This window comes from Trachymyrmex septentrionalis, unplaced genomic scaffold, assembly GCF_001594115.1.
Source record: "Trachymyrmex septentrionalis isolate Tsep2-gDNA-1 unplaced genomic scaffold, Tsep1.0 scaffold11, whole genome shotgun sequence".
NCBI classification, from domain to species: Eukaryota; Metazoa; Arthropoda; class Insecta; order Hymenoptera; family Formicidae; genus Trachymyrmex; species Trachymyrmex septentrionalis.
This window is the reverse complement of record NW_017304228.1, coordinates 4,520,404-4,528,358: the sequence shown is the minus strand read 5'-3', so window position 1 is coordinate 4,528,358 and position 7,955 is coordinate 4,520,404.

Genomic DNA, 7,955 nt, shown 5'->3' with positions numbered 1-7,955 from the left:
GAATTATTTGATACAATGAAACAAAGTATACGTGTTTAGTATGTGAGGTGTCGAACATTTCCCTTTTTATATGCATTATTTTTATACACTGAGAAAAAAGTATAGTCAATTTTAATAAATATTTTAGTTCAATACTGCCAACTAATAAAATAAATTACTTACAGTAAATAAATATTTGTTTAGTAAAAAAAAGATTGCTAAATCAAAATAACATTTCTTGTATCAAATAAATATATCTTTATATTTAATAAATATTTAGTTGGCAGTATTTAACTAAATTTAGTATTTATTAAAATTGACTATATTTTTTTTTAGTGTACATATTTATAATTGTTATACTCTTGGAATTATCTTGAAATTTTTTTATAAACGTTGAAAAAAGATACACATAAATGTTATTCTGGTACGCAGGTACGCGATTGTTAAAATTTAATTTTGATTAACGTAACGATATTGATCTAATATCGTATTGAATTTGATGAGTTAGTATGCGCGCCAGGAGAAGAAATTCCCGTCGTGATGAGCTATCGTGATTTGCTTCATTGAATCTATTTTTTATACTTTTTGCAGGTAACAATTGCCAATAGATCCTTTTTCTTCGAATTTACTGCGATTTTACTGACTCCTGCGGCATTCGCGGTGCTCTCTAAACACGTCGAAATGCGCGTGCCAATGCACAAATCCGTAAAGGTCGTCTTAAACGTGATTTATCACCGCCCTTTCGTCCCTTCACGTCCGCGAATTCCTCGCAAACTTACCGATTAAGCATGCTCGTTAAAGGTGGCGAACGCGTCACGCATTCGACCTGCAATTACCTGCCGTGACGCAATTTCACACGCGGCTCATTAGCGACGTAATTAATTCGAGATGCGAAAGAGCTTGTGCGTCCACGGTATCTTACGCGGTATTCCACATTCAAGAAGCGAAGCGTAAAACAATATAAAGCAACAGTAACGCGATATTATGCATGTCATTATTTGTCCATAATTTAGAAATTGATAGAACACTGTGTTTTTTATGAAATAGTTTAGCTAAAATATCTAAAAAATTAAGTACAGATTTGAAAATAATTTTATTGAAATATTGACATAATTCTGTAGAATGCTCAAGTTTGATACAACACTTTTTGCAATATTCATTATGCTTGAGGAGTTTTTAGATAATTATTTTGATAGTCCAGTAAAATTATTTTCAAATTTGTATTTAGCTAAATTTTTTAATATTTTGTAAAATCATTATTTTCACATGCACATGCATATTGTATTTCATATATATACACACACATATGTATACATATACCGAAAGAAAAAATAATCTACCTGCGATTTAGATATTATTTTATCTGTCAGATTGCATCATCGAAATGCAATGTAACTTTTTTGTTTAAATTAAATAATAAAAATTACGGGATAAATTTTTAATTAAATAATAAAATTAACGGAACAAATTTTCCCGTTACAAACTGCTATTAATAGTGCCTCACTTTTTCCTGTACAAGCCAGTCAGCGAATGGATGAGCGGCTATTTCAAACGGGATTTTTTTTTACCGATGGTGCAACCCTCGCGCCGACGGTCGAGGAATTATGTATCGCGTGAACCGAGATCGCTCTCCGCGCGACTTCTTGTTCACACACGCCGTAGTCTCCTCCGGGTCCGGGCTCTCCCATAAGTCATCCTAGGTGTTCCTTCGGTAATGACTCATTCGTCCCTACCGCCTCTCACCCATTCTCTTCCTGGCTAGTCGCGGCTTCTCGTTTTACTCATCACGAGTCGGCTACCCCGGTAGCCAAGCCTTACCGTCGCGAATCGGCATCTCGTCGGCGCGGTGGGCCTCCGCATCCGTTCTTGGCCATCGCGTTTCTCTCTCCTGGTATGACGGTGGCGTAATTATCGCCGCAAGGTAGTGGCTCTACCTTGCAATCGTCACTTCAATATGAGAAACGCTACCCTTGGGCGGTGCTTTTATGTACAACGATGACAGAACGGCCGTCGCTATCACACGGAGCCGGATGTTACCTGCAAGCGAGACGTAATTTCGTTGGAGATCAGCGAGAGTTTATAAGTGAGATTTAGCAATGCCGTTGTTGAGTTATACAATATCATTTCATTTCGGCAACATAAAAGAAGTACTTGTGGGCTTGACTTTATCGTAATGATTGCGCACTACGAAGCGTTTCTTTGCAATATATATCTCACAATCGGATGTATATAACTCTGTAAAATTTTTAGAATTACATAAAATCTCGGAAGAGCGAAATTTTACTCTTAAAGATTGAAAATTCAGTCTTTTTTTTTTTCAAAATTAGCTCAATTTGCATTGTTTAGAATGAGATCCCATCCCAAGAGTAATCTTACATCATCTTAATAATTAAATATTATTTATATCAACGATAAGAGTGATAATTTGATTATAAAATAATAAGATCACTATGCCACACTTATATTCAACTATATTTGCCAAAATACAGCTTTTTAGCACAAATTCGAATTTATCGACTCGTAATCAACCGATGACCGAGGAAATTAACGTTACAATTCGTGTGAAGGTTACATGATAATGTGATGCATACGTTTCTAGACAGGCTGGAATGCCGATTTAACGGGACGCAGCGACAGTCGCAAGATGCAACTTTTATTAGCGGATCTAAAGAAGATAGGAAAACTCCGTGGAATGTTAGCGACTTGTCCTCACGATTACATCGGAGACAAATCCTTTTCCCGAGGATTAACGATCGCAAGGTTAACCTTTAGAGAGAATTTATGTCAACCTCGTCTACTAACTTACTTTTAATCCTGTTGGTCTATTTGGATTTATTTGATCCAAGATGTAATTTACTTTTTTACTAATGTTTTAGTTAAAAACTTTTTTCTGGTAAAAACTTTTCTGATGACTTTGTTTGTTAATATGAGATCTTTTTTGTGAAAATTCTTTAGAGCTTCTCAATCACATTAATCCGATAAAACGATACGATCATATACACGGAGAGAGTTTATTCTTAGAGTTTACTCTGAAAATATGATAGTCGTGGGATAACATTGTATTTCGAAGAATTTTAATGTAAATCTCTCTCATTCATTAATAAAACAACAATAAAGTATAAAATAAGTTTGATTAATTTTACTGAAGTGCATGGTAAAAATCTTTCAAATATTGTATTGTATCACAACTACCATATTTTTAGAGTAAATTTTAAAAGAAAATTCTCTCCGTAGAGAATTAGAACACACACACACACACAAACCAGCAGAGTTAATACTTAGTATACATAAACAAATAAATTGGTAGATGAATCCTCTTAATTCGCGTTAGCTTTTAGTGAGCGTATGATTAAATGTACGTGTTTGGTTGAGAAAAATTGAGAAATATCAGGCGATTAATATTCCTGCGCAAAACGTACAATTTGCTGTCCCTAGGATAGCAATGCTGTCACTGGATCCTGAGATCATCGTCGGATATCGCGGGGAAGATGCACCCTGATTGTAGTAAATACACTCCGTTCCTTTCGAAAAGCGGTGACATGATAGCGCGTGATCACGCGATGAATATGTACATATATACGATTTCGTAGCCACGGTATCAAGTGGCGCGGTAATGCGCTTTCTCATTAAGATATTAAGAAATATTGGAACTCGTAACATTAGTGACAATGCGACTGCTCACGCGACGGTGGCCACTAGGAATAGTTTCTTTTCCGCGACAAATTACCCATCTGATTTGGTGCTGCGTAAATCACCGCTTGTGAAATGAAATTCATTCAAGTCACCGGACTTGACTACCTAAAAATGTATAGTGATGAAAAATAAGAAAAAAACAACTCGAGAAATGTATTTCTAAAATTGTCATCAAGTATGAGATTAATATAATAAATTGTACGTAACGTTATTCCATCATCTCGATTATTATTGATCGTTGTGCTCTCGCAAACGCAAGCTTTGATTCTATCAATTTCTAGCATCAACCTGAGAGGATTTTATCGCGATTATGGGATAACGTATATAATTTATTATATTAATCTCTTGCTTGATGGAAATTTTAGAAATGCATCTCTCGAATTGATTGTATTTTTAATCACCGTACGTTTTTAAGTAGATCATGATAAAACGTCATGCATCTAATCATAAAAATTTTAAATCTCTTCTTCCTGGCGGAGATTATTTATGAATAATCTTCGTAGGGTAGAGGAAATTAATATTGCTCTCCAAAATCTTTCAAGTGGAATTTAACTGTACAGAGTGAAATCTCACTCTTAGAAATTGACGATTGAGTCGCTTTTTTTTAACACTGGCTAGATTGTCACTTTTTAAAATTAGATTTCACTCCAAAGATTTTAAAGAATGGGATAATATTCTTCGACTTTTCCTTCTCTTGAGGAAATCGGTGTGGCTCCTTTGCCATCTCCCCTTCGCTTTTTCTGTGAAAACACCGAAGAATCGCACTAGGAGAGGCTGAAAGGTAATAACGGCGTCACCGGAGGAGGCAAGGAGACCCCTCCACACCACCCCCACTCGAGCAGAGGAGAGAGGCTATTTTACCGCTAGTCCAAGGCAAGATAGGATGACCTACTTCAGCAGGCTCCTCCTAAGTAGAGGGGCATCCACTGCGGTGTTGATTTCTAATCGGAAAAGTTACGCCGGCCAACCGGCCAATCCGCGTTTATCCCGACCTAGCCGTGCTTGTTTCGCATCGGTTGCGTTGTAAAAAAACAGGGAATACCCGACCAATCGGCGGACGATCCGCGGCTGCAACCCGCGGCATTTGCATACGACGAAACGAACGACCGCCCGTGAGATTACCGTGACGTTACCGTTGATGCATGCACGACGACGACGAGGATAGTGCCATTGTTTTTGAAGCGAGGTGGCAGGCAGATATATTGATCCCCTCTGGATGATAGCTAGAAATAAATACGTGCAATTTACCTATACATGTCACAAGATAATCGTGAATTCGTGATTGAATGCATGGAGTTTTATTATGATCTACGAGTTTTATTATGATAAAGTTCTCTTAGATTGACACTGGAAACTAATGACATGGTTTGGCTAAAGTACCTAAAGACTTAGCTGGAAAGAACTGAAAATTTTTTTGTTGGACCGTCGAAAATAATTACATAGGACGTTTAAACTGATTGTTGGGATGTCAGAACTTTTTGCATCTCTTAAGAGAAGATGATCCACGTAATTATTTTGACATTATTTTCAGATTTTTATTTAGCCAAGTTTTTAACTAATAATAATAGTAATAACTTTAATAATAAATACTTTAGCAAAATTGCGCGCGTTTCTTCCGTGTAGGATCAACACTTTCGTTTGTAACTCGAGCAATTAACGAGATAACCGAATATCCGCAATTCATCGTATTGATTTCACTTCATTCAGCTTGATGAAAGCTGTAGGAATGCATTTCTCGAAATACCTGCTTATTAAAAAAAAAAAAAAACGCTTTTTTTAGATTCCTCTTTATATGTCGCTCTTTATAATATAAAATTATGTCGTGAAGCATCGATATTAAAATGTTTTATTAATAAGTACTTAGCGATATTATATATAATTCTTATTTTTCGAAGGTAAATAGCGAGCTTTTCATTGATACTTGTCATCCTCACAGATTTGCTGACGCGCATCGTCAGGAAGCGATATGGTTAATCTCGTTTTCGTGCTGGCACATCGCCTTCGATCCGGCGCGGGGAGCGTGTACGACGTCCGCCGAAGTAACAATTAAGAGATCGCGGCCCGCCGCGAAGCGATCCTTTAGACAGGCTCGTGGGAAACAGTGCACCCGACGCCAAGAGCGTAGAACGGCTCCGGCTTCGGCACTGCACAGCTAACCGTTGTACATCGTTAAAGACGCGTCATTAAGGTTAAACGCTCGTGGAGGCTGCTCCATAGGCTGGCGTCTACGCGAGAACGTAGACGCCAGCCGGAGCGGAGGATCCCGTATCCTAGGAGTGAATAACGAATTTACGTTGGATGGGAGCTACGAGAGAGAGAGATTCGCATCTCCGTCGCGAATATTACCGGTCGGCAGACCGGTACCGTTCCGGCTTTGACCTTTGCTTTTCTGACGCGGGTCATCATTTTCTCGCTATTGGGTTAACTGTCCGTTTTTAAAGCAAGATGTCCATCTCTAAAGTGTATGCTTATATGAATAACGCCTAACGAATTGTCGCATTAATGGTCAGAAAAGATTTCGTGTGTAATTCTTTCCGTTGATTAAATCAGAATAATCTTCTGATGAAGTTTTAATTTTGCCATATTGCAATCTCCTCTATTTGCAAAAAATATACCTTGGTTGACTTTATCCAGCTTTCTTCATAATTTCCTCTGAAGCTAAGCCCGTTACTCTCGAAATGATACGTTAATCTTCTCCTTGAGTGTATACTTGAATAGCAAATGGAAAGGAGCGTCTTTTTACTGTCACATAAATCTCAATTTTTTTAGAGCCCGCGGGCCGTAGGTTGTCACAACCTTTATAATATTTACATCGTTACCTGCTTGTAACATTAAATCCCGATCGAGAGACGCGATATTCAGTAACAACCTGTGTGACAGATTCACGAAGAGGAAAGAAAAAGCACACGCGTGTGGAAACAGCTTATTCATAATGTTACTTGGACGCAAATCATCGTTTTAACGAGCCTACTGACGTAAAACGAGAGGGTATATTCTTGAAATATTCTAGAAATATTTCTGGAAATATATTTTTATTCTTAATGTAATATTCTGAAGAACAATATTCTTTGACAGATACTGTCATTTTTTAAGAATTGAAATTGTACGCGCAAATCTCGACTTAATCTTGCAAATGAGTATAATTCCGTTGAATTAAATTTGTAATTTAACAGTAACATAAGAGAGAGAATGTAATAAAAATTCGCATTTCTTAATATCAAAATATTATTATTATATATGATGTGATGTAATATTATATATGATGTGATGTTTTAGGTAAAGTATTATTTAAAGACTGAAAATTACGAATTAGATTAAAATATCTTAAATTTATCTATCTGGAAAGAGAAATAATGATAAAGATAAAAATTAGATCAGATATGGATTTGAAAATAATTTTGTTAAATTATCAAAATAATTACGTAGGTCCTTTAAATTGATTAAGTTTGTCAGAATATCAAAAATTCTTACAGTGTTATCATTATATTCAAATGTTTTATGTATTATTTCGATAGTTGAGCAAAATTATTTTCATATCTGTATCTGGTTTTAAATTTTTAGACTTCAAGATTCTTTCCATGTCTATATATGTTGGGCGTTGTTTTGATTCGTGAGATCTATTTCTAATATGAAGTATAGAACAAAATATCTTTTTAATTTATTCCATTTGAATCTATCGCCACTCGTTTTGAAATAATAAGGAACAAAAATAAGTTTCAAATAAATAATCTGTGTTCAATTTATAATTTCAGATCGGCAGACAAATTGATTAATTAATTGATTATTCAGAGCAAATTAATTAGTTCAATAACGAGCTCAATGCGCTGATATATTTGTCAAATTCGATCAATGTCTGATTACACAAAGCGAATCGGGACAGATTGACGTTTTTGCTGATCGTACAGTACTCGGTGAGTGCCGATAATAATTTTACCGGTGCTGTTGTGCAAATCGGAGGATCACTCGCCGAACTGTCCGATCCGTTCTCAGCGGCATCGATCTTCCCCCGCCTCCGGCCGTCCCTTCCCCCGTTCTGGAATATCTCGATCGAGGCGTTTCGGAAGGATAAATAGACGGGGTATCTTCATGACGGGAAATGTCGAGGCCCTCTCGGGCTGGGAATGAGTTTGCCGGTTTCCTCCCACAAGCTTCGGCCAGCGGTTCGCTCCCTCCCTTTCCGTCCCTTCGATCGGCCTGCTGTCAGGGCGCTCGCGACCATTGTTTTACCTACGGCGGATCCTGTTGTTGCCGCAAATCCGCTGCCTTCCAGCGTCACGAACTCG